This window comes from Eretmochelys imbricata, chromosome 1 (assembly GCF_965152235.1).
Source record: "Eretmochelys imbricata isolate rEreImb1 chromosome 1, rEreImb1.hap1, whole genome shotgun sequence".
Classification (NCBI taxonomy): Eukaryota; Metazoa; Chordata; order Testudines; family Cheloniidae; genus Eretmochelys; species Eretmochelys imbricata.
This window is the reverse complement of record NC_135572.1, coordinates 341,264,876-341,276,962: the sequence shown is the minus strand read 5'-3', so window position 1 is coordinate 341,276,962 and position 12,087 is coordinate 341,264,876. Positions and strand designations below refer to the sequence as shown.

General features: G+C 42.9%; 1 protein-coding gene across 1 annotated transcript in view; it reads left to right on the top strand.

The window, feature by feature from the left end:
- Nucleotides 1–12,087, top strand: part of SEMA3E (semaphorin 3E) — a 229,390-nt gene that overhangs the window by 62,980 nt on the left and 154,323 nt on the right. The gene's annotated exons all lie outside the window — the stretch shown is intronic.

Sequence of the window (12,087 nt, the reverse complement as noted above, 5' to 3'; positions counted from 1 at the left end):
AGTTTCTTGTTAGTTTGCAGAACTCACAAATTCTGCCAACAATGCATCCTTAACAAACACATTAAAAATATTGAATAGAAACAGTCTAATGTGCCGGTGCCCTGTGCCAACACTCATAATTTTAAAACTACTCAACTGATGTTCCTCAGATTTATTTTGCTTCTTAAATCTCAATGTAACTTATAAAAACAAATAAAAATCTCTTTTGAAGTTTATCACATCAGATGTTTTTTAGTGTGAAATTGCTGGCTGGAACAGATGGGGAGAATGTATTCCCCTACCCCCCACTTCCCACCCCATCAATTTTGCGCAAACTTTCAAAAACAATTCACAGTTGGGGTGAGATCAAATGTAGAAAATGTAATTCAAAGGAATTATTCTGACAAAGCTATTGAGCAACTGGTCCAAAGAGATTGCACTGGTAGTTAACCTTAACGAGGGCAAGCAATACACATGCACACTATAATAAGTAGCAGATTAATTTTCACTTTTGTAAATCTTTTCTCTGCCTGTTGACTAGACAGATTAGCAATACTGGATTTTATCTTGCCTCCAGTAACTAGTGGGCACATTCTTAAAGGTATTTAGGTGCGTAAAGATGCACATAGCCACTAGTGGGATTTTCAAAAGCATCTAGATGTCTAACTCCCATTCAGATCAATCAGTCAATGTGGATATGTGAAATCAATGGCAGATAGACACCTAAGCACTTTCAACAATCCCAGTAGGCAACTCTCTGCATCTTTAGGTGCCTAAAGGTCTGGCCCAAGGTCCTTAACTTCAAACACATAACTGTAGGACCAGAGTTTTCAGAGATGACTAGTGATTTTTTGTGCCTCAAATGTTAGGTGTTCATCGCTGGGACATCTTAAAGCAGCCTGATTTTAAGCAAATGTTGAGCACTCACCTCCTGAAAATCAACCCCCTTTTAAAATGTCCAACAGTGGAATCCCAGAAACTGATGCCCTCAAAATCACTAGTCGTTCTTGAAAAATTTCAACAATAATCAGTTCAAATGTAAAGAAGTGTTTTGAGTAGCATCGCCTTTATTGAATGTTATTGCGCAGCTAGCAAAAGCTGCACAGAGTAATCTAAGGCCTTGTCTACACTGCAGAGTTTTGTTGGCAAAAGGCAGCTTTTGTTGGCAAAACATTGGAGGTGTGAGCACTGCAATGCCACTTTTAGCGACAAAACACTTGAGTTTTGGCAACAAAATAAAACCACCTCAACGAGAGACACAGAACTTTTTGTGGCAAAGTTAAAATGACAACGCATCAGTGTAGACGCTGCCATTCATTATATCAACAGAACTGGCCTCCCCCAGTATCCCACAATGCCCGCCATGACTGCTCTGCTCACCGTTTTGAACTTGGCTGCTCTGCAGACATGCATCCCTCCTCTTTCAAAGCTTCGTGAAGTCTCTGGGAACAAAGAACAAATCATTAACGTGGGATGCTGTTGTCTCCTGTACTACAAACACTGCTGTGCTGTGCAGAGCCAGCAAAGGAGACAGGGCTGATATCGGGGGTGTCCCTGCCTGAGGACTGGTTGCTGTCGGTGGTTGTCTGAACTTAGAGAGAGCATGCTGACACACTCACCCTCCCCCAACATACATTGTCCCCCAACACACTCTCTGACTTTGTTTCTCCCCCCAACACACAGACATTCCCTGTCACCCGCTCTCCTCCCTTCCCGCCACAAACACCAGCTGAAAAGAGACTGACAATCTAGTAGGATGCCCATGGAATGATGGGATTGAGAAACCTGCATCGTGTGAAGCTGTACCTGCCCCATGAGGCATTGCAAACCCTTCCCAAAGCGCCCTGCAGCCACTTACACAGTGGGATAGCTACCCACAGTGCACTGCTCTCTGTGTCGATGCAAGAGCTGCTAGTGTGGATGCACTCTGCCGAAACTAGGAGCATAGGACATGCAACAGCGGGTTAATTAAAACGCTTTAATTAAAGTGGCAGAACTTTTGGCAACAAAACTCTTCAGTGTAGACATAGCTTAAGGTGGAGCATTTAATTTAACTTACTTTAAGACAGCTGTGTTCATTCTTTGCTTTCTGTATAAGCCTTTGTTTAAATTCTGATCAAGAGCCTCATTGCTTAAATATATATTAGGAATCTGTCACACAAACAAGAACATTTACAAATTGTGCAGGTCACTCCCATGGGCCTCAATAAATAAATAAATCTATATTAATAAGGAAAAGAGGAAATAACAAATCCAGGGGAAGTAATGAATTGCCTGCTAATTGATTCAAATCAGAGATTCACACTTCATAAGGTCAGTTTTAATTGCTTTGAAAACACGTCAACTCTCCGAGGCCTTTCTGAAATGTTTGCTTTTGCTGGCAAGAGGGAAAATTCAACACTGTGTAGATAGCAGCATAACAAAAGGTCTGGAGTTTTTATTTTTGTTTTTCTTTCATCCATATTTCCATTGGCTTATAACAGACCCTGGAAGACTTACTGCAAGTAGCTAATTATTCTCATTTATTTATATAATGCAGTAATATTTTTCTTCTTGAATCATTGAAACCGATGTTCATTGAAAACTTAAAAGTTAGCCCTAGTTCTTAAGACAGGGTTTCAGCTAAAAAAACTAGGTTCTGGCTTGGGCTACATGCCCACACAAGGGAGTAAGAACCCTAACACCACCCTTATACCTTCCCTTCCTGGGGTTACTCAGACCTTGGGTCCACACATAGGAGTAAGCATTGCAGGGTTGCTTGCCTGCCCAAAGCACGTGGCCAGGAAGGGGCAAGAAATGAGCAGAATGAGAGTCTTGGTGCCACTTCCCCACTTGCTGGCTGGAGTAGCTGAGCTGGCGTGGAGGTGGGTAAGTAATCTGTGTCTGGTGTAAGCTGTTTGGTAAATTATTTCCCCCCTGGGAGCAAGGAGGGAGGAATGGTGACTCAGATGGCTCTAAGAACAGGAGGACTTGTGGCACCTTAGAGACTAGCAGATTTATTTGAGCATAAGGTTTCGCGAGCTACAGCTCAGTTAGTGTTTCTGTGGGCTGTTCCTGGGGTGGTGCAATTTACACATCAGCTCTTGATGAAAGGTGCCTCCAAAAGCACAATCTGTTCTGACCAAAAATAAATAATGAAAACTTTTTTTTGTTGAAAATTGTATGTTTGCAGAGAGCGACTTGAGAGTGGAGTTTGTCCTCAGGTTTTTTCTCTTTCTTAACTGCAGTCCACTGGCATAAATCAAGAGTAGCTCTGTAGAAAAAAAATTAAACACATCATAAAGTCCATCACTGCTCAGGAGAGCACTTAAGCATGTGCCCAAATACTGTTCTATGTAGAGAGGCATATGAATCAAAGCCTATGTTTTAAGGAAGATATTCTAACCTTACAGTCTGCCCTTAGTATGGTGTGGAGCAGCTCCACCCCGGGAGCACAGGGAACAAATTGTGATGTTACATCAAAATTCTTCCCCTGTTTCATTCTTACTCTGGGAGGGGAGTAAGTTGCTCCACCCTGCCCCTGCATGCGTGGTCACCTACTCTGGCCAACATGATGGGGAAAAGGCATGGTGGGGAAAATAGCCCTGGCTCTCTTCCCCAGGGCTAGTCACAATCTGAGCAGGCAGAGTAAGGGCTGTGGCCATTGAGCATTAAATTGGATAAACTTTGCAAAGTTTCCTCAGCTTTCAGTTAGCTTTTGTCTTTCCACTAAACAATGAGACTATGTTAAGGAGGTAATCTTACAATATCAACTAATTTCTACAGTCCAGCATTAGGTGACAATCTTGTGCCCATCAAATGGAGCTTTGCTAGTAATGGACTAGCTGTTGGCCCAAGGTGTGTTTTATTACTTAGCGTGCAGATAAAAGTGTGTGTGTGTAAATAAAATAAAACAAACCCAGAAACACATCCCCCGAAGCCCTAGATTTAGTATATTCAGCTCTAATAACTTTTAAATATCATTCTTCCATAAAGAAAAGGAGTACTTATGGCACCTTAGAGACTAACCAATTTATTTGAGCATAAGCTTTCGTGAGCTACAGCTCACTCTGAAACCTATTCTTCCATAGCATCACTTGCCGTAGTTGCTTATGTGCAGAATGCATGCTGTATACTGCATGTAGCATATCATCATACTCTTATGCACACAGCCTCAGGGAATTTTCTACCAATGGGACAGTACATAACAAGTGTTACACTTTCAGCGGTCTCTCTTCTCTTGTTGTGGTTTTTTGGAGGTGGATGCTTTTTTTTAATAATAAAGGTAGTTTAATTGGTGGCATGTCTGTACCAAAACAGATAAGTAATTATTGCCACAAAGTTTTCAACTGGAGAAAATGATTCAGGAGTCCTGAGTCAAAAATGGAGCTGGGTAAATAATTGATTTTCTTTTTTAGTTCAATGGCAGGTCTTCAAAATAAATAAAAAATTCAGTTCAGGTTGAACCAAATCTGAATTTTTAAAAAAATGTTGGTGACTTGAAAGAGTCTGTTTGAGAGAGGGGATTCAAACCTGGGTTTTCCACACTTTAATTGCCGAGCAAAAGGTCTGGAGGAGAAGAAGAGGAGCCAGCAATCCCACCACTCCCGCACCTTCTCTTCTGGCCTTTTTGTGAAGGGCCGAAACTATTCATGTCAAATTCGCAAATAGGTTTGGGTCAGCCAAACTTCATTTTTTCCTCAAATAAACTACTTGTCTGAAAAATTTTGCCCCACTCTAATCAGGAAGGAAAGCTCTAATGTATGTAACTTTCACTACCTCCTACATATCCCCTCTCTGAATACTCTCATAACTATAAGAATGCTTGAACAAGTCAGTCTATTGTCAAATGTGTGTGTTGCTAACTAGAGCTGGTTGGAGAATTTCTGTTGAAACCACATTTTGACAAAACCCAGGAAAAATATAGTCATGAAAGATATTTTCCAGTTGCTTATCAGCTATATTACTAACAGTAAAAAACAACAACACAGAACCATATATAAACTAATTTTGTTTACTATTTCCAAATGTCTAGGCTCATTAAATAGTTTAAATTTACAAAAGAAGTATCATCTCTATCTTACATATGGAGGCACAAAAATGAGGTGAATTCCTCAAACGTTAAATTGGGGGTAGAGCTGGGACTGGAACACGAGATTTCCTGGATCCCAGCTCAGTACCTTAACCTCTCTCGCACACACGTACACACAGTTTTATACAGATAGATAGATACTGTGTGTGTGAAATATTGCAGCTTGAAATACAGATTATCATTTCTTTTCCTTTTTTCAGAGTTTTGTGCATGGGCTATCAGTCAATTTCAAAATGCAACTTGCCCAAAACACAAGAAGTCCCTTTGAATCTGTGGTTTAAGTATACAAAATAGTTCCAGACAAACAGGGCTTTTCATCTTACCTGAAATTGTTTCAGGCATTGCCTCCACCTTTTAGGATTAATTCCTGCGGTCTCATAATTTCTTGTTTGCTAGGCAAAATTTCCTGGGCCCAATTCCCAGTTATACTTCGGCAACTGTATCCCTTCCTAGTTAGTGTAAAGGGTCTTAAAGTGGAATTATATTTACATCCCACTTTACTGCTCTTTGCACTGCTTGGTATAAGTCGGCCTTACTGTAAATTAGGAGTATGGGCCATAAGAGTAAGGACAGCAGGTTTTGTCTCTCAGGCGTGGTCTACGCTACAAAGTTAGGTTGATGTAAGTTGCCTTGCATCGACCTATGTGTTCACATTTCTACACTTAAATTTGTCTCTGGCTGACTTAAGCATCCCGTTACAGCAACACAGTAAAACCACCTCCCTGAATGGCATGAAGCAGGGATCGGCAACCTTTGGCACGCGGCCCATCAGGGATATCCGCTGGCGGGCCGGGAAGGTTTTTTTTCCCCTGCAGCGTCCACAGGTTCGGCCGATTGCAGCTCCCACTGGCCACAGTTCACTGTTCCAGGCCAGTCGGGGCTGGAGGAAGCAGCGGCCAGCACATCCCTCAGCCCAAAGAGCCATGATGGAGCTACTGAGATTAACAAGGTGTGAGTGTAGACACTGCATGACCTGTGTCAGCCCAAACAATCCTCTAGCAGCTGTTCCACAATGTCCATTCCCTGCGACAGTGACCATTGTGGTCACTATTTTAAACTCTGTTGCCCAGGGGTCAGAGACAGTGGAAGCCACACCTTCCATTAGACCCACACATCCATTAGACCCTTGGAGTTTTTTAATATGCCTTTTCCTGATTGGCCACTTTGGTGAGTACACTTAGCATCTTCTTTGTGTGCAGCTGCCTGACTGATCATGTCCACACAGTAGACACACTTCTGCCAGAGTAGACTGGAAGTATTGGATCTCCTGGGCCTGTGGGGAGAAGAGGCTATACAAGCACATGTATGAACCAGCCATAGAAATGTGGATATGTATGAGCAAATTGCATGGGGGATGCAGGCAGGGATATCACAAGGCCAGGGAGTACAGCAATAGATCCAGTGTTGCACCACAGACCTGCCACTTCTACAAGTTGATGCGTGCCATTCATGGTGCAGACCCCAACAGCACCCTGCAGACTACTATGGATACCTCCAAGGAGCCTGAGACAGACCCCTACCATGAACAGTGAAAGAGAGCGGGGGGACTCCAGCCATGCCACGAGCCAGAACCTGTTTGAGACTCCTCATGCTCTATCCAGTCCTGCCAGGCACATATGGATGAGGAGGAAGGGTATTCGGGTAAATGTGTGTGCATGCATTTTTTCTTACAGTGCTTACATTTAAATATAGCATGTGGCCCCCATCTCCAAGCTAACAAGAAAAAGTTATCAACTTTTTACTGTTTTACTTGTATGAGAAGAGGTAGAGGTACAACAAACAGAGGTAGAGTTGTCATCTGCTTTTCATTCTCCTTTTGGGATAGACAAGGGGCCATGTGGAGCACCTTGTTTATGTGCATAGTGATATGCTGTTTATCTTTCTGAGAGACCTTGATGAAACTTTCATGGAAATACTCTGCAGTCCTCTCCCACAGGCTTCCAGGGATGTGTGATCCTTTATCCACCCCACACTGGCCTATAAAGGATTAATGGAGCCCTAGCGAGGCTGTGCGAAAAGCAGCCAATAGGAAAGGGGCTGTGAGCCAACCAGGGCCGGGCAGGCCCATATAAGAAAAGCTGCAGGGCAGAGCAGGGGCAGCTGCTCCCTGGAGCTCAAGGAGGGAGAATTGGCTGCCTTGCAGGAGGAAGGAAGCTAGCATCTTGGACAAAGCAGTGCTGGGCAGGATCAGGGGAGAGAGAGTGAGCTCCTGGCTGACTGCTGGCATGCTGAGGCCCTGAAATAAGGGTCACGGGGAAGTGGCCCAGAGAAAGGTACTGGGATGTTGGAGGGGACGCACTATGTGGCTGTCATCTACAGAATCCCTGGGCTGAGACCCAGAGTAGTGGGTGGGCCCAGGTCGTTCCCCCCACATACACACACACACCTGCACGCACTGCTGAGGAAGTAACTGGACCATCAGACTGTGGTACATTCCCCCAGAACAAGGGAGAACAGAATGGGACATGGCTGGAGGGCTGTGTCCTGAAGAGGACACCATGGTCCTTGTAAGAACACAGATCCAGAAGTGATGGTGGGGAGATACCACCAGAAGAGGGCGCACTGGCTAATCCTCGGGATAGCCAGCAGGAGGTGCCGCAGTGGTGAGTGAATCCCATCGCAGAATGACAGCTCTATTTCTTCCGCCGCAGTAGGATGCTTTCCTTTGCCACTCTGATGAGTTCTGCTGGCACCATTGCAGTAAACAGTCTAGCATCTTACAGGCCTAGATGCCAGTAGTAGCTGTGTTCTCTGTGTCTTTGTGACCCTCAGGAGTGAAATATCAGCTAAAACCACCATCACCTGTGGAAAATAGTGCCACGATTCAGTGCCATTGCCTTATACTCGTACTGATGGAATAGGGACAGAAACTTCATAGCTTCCTACCACAGAATATCCCTCCTCCTCCCATCCCTGGTGGGCCATACTCACTATGGCTGGGGCTGGAGAGCTGTACAATGTAGAAGCACTCCAAAGCTGACATGTCAATAAGCATGTTGTATTAAATGTCTGTAAATCCAGTGGTACATCTGTTATCAGCAGCTTCTGGTGTGGTGGCCCTGAAGGATGCCCCCTCCACACCCACAGCATGCCTGGCCCTGATAAGGATGAGAAAGAAGAAGAATAGGGAGGGTATGTTCTGTGAGATCCTGAAACCCAGTGCTGCATAAGATGGTGGACAAAGTGCTTGGGGTGCAATATGAATGACAGCATGGAGAAAAGCAGAGAGCAGGAAGCAGGCCCGGGAATCCCAGCAGGACAAGGATAGGGAGATATACCAGGACATAATGGTTCTCCTTAGGCCAGAAACCCAAGTGCTGCAGGCTCTGCTTGACTTACAGGTCTCAAAATCCTGAATTTTCCACCCTTAGCAGTCCTTGGAGAACTCCATGGTTGCTGCTTCCTACACCCCCCAACATACCACATAGCATTGTGGGGCTCATCAGGACCCCGACCAGTCCATGCTGGGAGACAGCTTCAGATACACAGATCTGTGAGAAGCAGAGTTTCTGTATGTGTAGCCACAACAGACTATTTTTGTGCACTCAAATGGACATAAATGTTTACTTCCTAATTTAAAATTATCATCCCATTATGTTAAAGATTTGTATAACATTGCCTGTGGGTTTGTATAACATAGGCTGAGGGTATTTTTGCACATTGATTTTCTGTACTGTTTTTTCCCCACTCAATAAAGTTCTGGTTTTGGAGAAGCAAATTATCTTTTATTTCACAATAGCAATTGCAGTGCTGGGCTCTTGTAACAGCCCTTGTGTCTGGATGCTCAAAGTCAGCGGAGCTCCATCTCCCTCCTCCACCCTGGAATCAGCTTTTCTCCCTTTGTCTCACAGATATTATTCAGAACACAACAGACAGGTATAACCATTTGGATATTTTTCTCACTAAGATCTAGTCTAGTGAGTAAGCACTGCCAGCATCCCTTCAACCTACCGAAAGCATATTCAGCAGTCATTCTGCACATGCTGAGCTAGTAGGTGAATCATTCCTTGGTGTTGTCCATGTGGCCAGTGTATGGGTTCATGAGCCAAGGGACAATGGGGTAGGCTGAGTCCCCCTGAATTACTACTGACATTTCAATATTGCTGGGCAGGGAAGAATGCCTTTGCTTGCAGCTCTCAGAACAATCCTGGGTTCTTAAAGATGCAAGCATCATGCACCTTCCCTGACCAGCCCACACTGATATCCCCAGCATACCAACCATAGAAAAGTAGCCCTTTCTGTTGATTTACTTTGTGACAATGTGGGCTGGTGCAATCCCATTTGTGCAAATCTATCTGCTATTTCCTGCATGTTACCGAGAGTCACAGTCCTGAGTAGCAGGAGATGATTACTGGCCCTGTGCACTTGAATGACAATGGCTTCCACTGTGGATTTTCCAACTCCAAAATGATTTCCCACCGACCTGTATCAATCCAGCATTGCAAGCGTCCAGAGTGTGGTTGCCACTTGCTTCTCCACTGTCAATGCAGCTCCAATTCTGGTGTCCATGAACTGGAGAGCTGAGGCGAGTCCGGCATACAGATCCAGGAATGTAGTCTTTCACATCTCACAGCTCTGCAGACACAGCCCATCATCCCAAACTTGCATTACAATGTGATCCTGCCAGTTGGTGCTTGTTTCTCAGGCCCAGAAGCAGACTCCACCATCTGAAGCTGCTCCGTGAATGCCACCAACAACCTATTTTCATTATGTCGCTCAGCAAACTGTCCTCGAAGAAATTGTCATGTCCCCTGCTGTTGTGGTACTTCGTGAAGGTCTACAAATACAGGAGAATTGTGTGTAATGTATTTGTAAACTTCATAATAACAGTGCAGATCTCTGCGGATTCCAGGCTTCTGTCAGAGCTGGCAGACCCTGAAAGTGCTGTGCAAGTTTGTGGGTTCAAATAAAAAAGATGCAAAAATTATTGGATACAGGTGGCATTATGCGATGGAGAAAGTTGCATATGGGGAACTTGATCCCTAGCTCTTAGAAGTCCCTGAGTGAGTCGTTTCTATCCCACAACACATTGTGAAAATTTAGGGAAAAGGCATTTCACCAGATGGTGTCATGTGGCACACTGGTATACCTACCTATGGTACACCACACTTTACATCAACACAAGCACTCCTAGTAAATACACACAGTACTGATACAAGCAGCCACGTGTGCACTCATCTGAGCAACGTGCAAACTTCAGTGGCTGTATGCTGATGTAACTTGTGTCAACCACAATTTGTAGGGTAGACAAGGCCCTAGTAAACTGCTGCACAATCTCTTCATCTGATCCTCATCTTATTATGAGAAAATTTGCATTGTTAAACAGCACTGCAGCCTAACAGCACGTGCTAGATTTCCTATTCCAGTGCTGCAAGCTATTAAAGATTTCAAAAACCTTTGTTGCTAGGAATTTTAATTCTGACAGCCGGGGCCATTCATGTTGAAAGTTTTTAATCACGGGCATAAACTTCAGATCTTAGTGAATGAGGCAAGAGGTTACGATGTGAAACTTCATCCCCATTGTAAAGTTCATATGCTGCTGATTATAAATCTGCAAATGGAGCTCTCGTTGCTTCTTTCTAAAACAGCTTTATAAAGAGTTATTTTGAGCAAAATTAGAATAGATGACAAGGACAAATTGCCATGAAATATATGTGAGCATAGTTCTAAAAGTCTACTTTATAATTTAACAAGATATTAGTGAGATGTTAATAGTAACACTCGTTAGAAATGTTTGACATCTTTATTCTATACTGAGTATAGGTATAGACCATTTCCCAGTTCTGCTACCATGGAAGTCAATGGCATTACTCCAATTGAATAAACTGGGAGTAGGATAAGTCCCCTCTTCAACTTTTCTTTATGATTTTTCTCCTCTTTTCACAGAGCTGACTTGAGCTGACAATACTACATGTGGGTTCTTGCTTCATTGATATACACTGTGTGCAACATCATTTGGGGATGTAAATCAGTGAAGAATTTCCACTCTATTTAGAGATGAATTCTGACACCTTTGAAGATAATCCCTAAAATGATATTTTGACTCAGTGTTTAAAGTTTCCGATTATTAATTTATTAATCCTGTTTTTAAGAACACACATTTCCAAACTCAACTTTTATATCTACCCATGATGTATTTAAGACATCTAAGAACAGACTCAGCCAAACTCTGCTTGGTAGATGCAGCATGGGCAAATAAATGTATTTGGGGGTCCTCTTCGTTGAAACGTAGCACTCTGAGAATACTCTACATGAAAGCAAAGAATTAATTTGCTCCAGACTTCTAGTATCTCCACTTCATAGAACACCTGTGCGTCACTGAGAATAAATTGTGTTAATCAGTAAAATATCTAATGGCATTATGCCCATCATTTTGCTTGAGTGTACATGCAAAGAAATTTAAAAAAGAATCTAACAAGGCTGCCTCTTTTGAATTCCTCATATTATCCTTCCAAAATATTAGCATTTCTTAATTCATCTTTTAGCCACCAATAATCCAGCAGACTAAAGCATAGTAAGATTGAATGGAGAGAAGGGAAAGGTAGAAAAATTCAGAATGGAAATGGGTGCAGATTTTTACCAAAGAGGGTAATTAATCTTTGGAACAGCTAACCAAGGGAAATGGAAAAATCTCCAATAAGTCTTTAAATCAAGGTTGGATAGCTTTCTAATTAATATATACTCTAGCTCAACAGGAGTGACCTTGACACAGGAATTACTGGGTAAAATTCTACAGCCTGTAATATGCAACAGGTCAGACAAGAGGATCATAATGGTCCTTTTTGGCCTTAATATCTGTGGGTTAATTCATTACCACTTTAAGTCAGTTGCAAAACTCCCATTGATTTAAATCGGGACAGAATTCCATTCTATAAATCTATGAACACATTTTCTAGTCATGTTAGAGGAAAACAATGGAAACACTTTTGGTACATTTATTTTAGGTCTCTTGTAAGTATTTGTTACAAAATGAATACAAGATCTGAATATATTGGTGTAGAGTTTACACTCTGTTCTTGTACTGTAGCAATAATTAC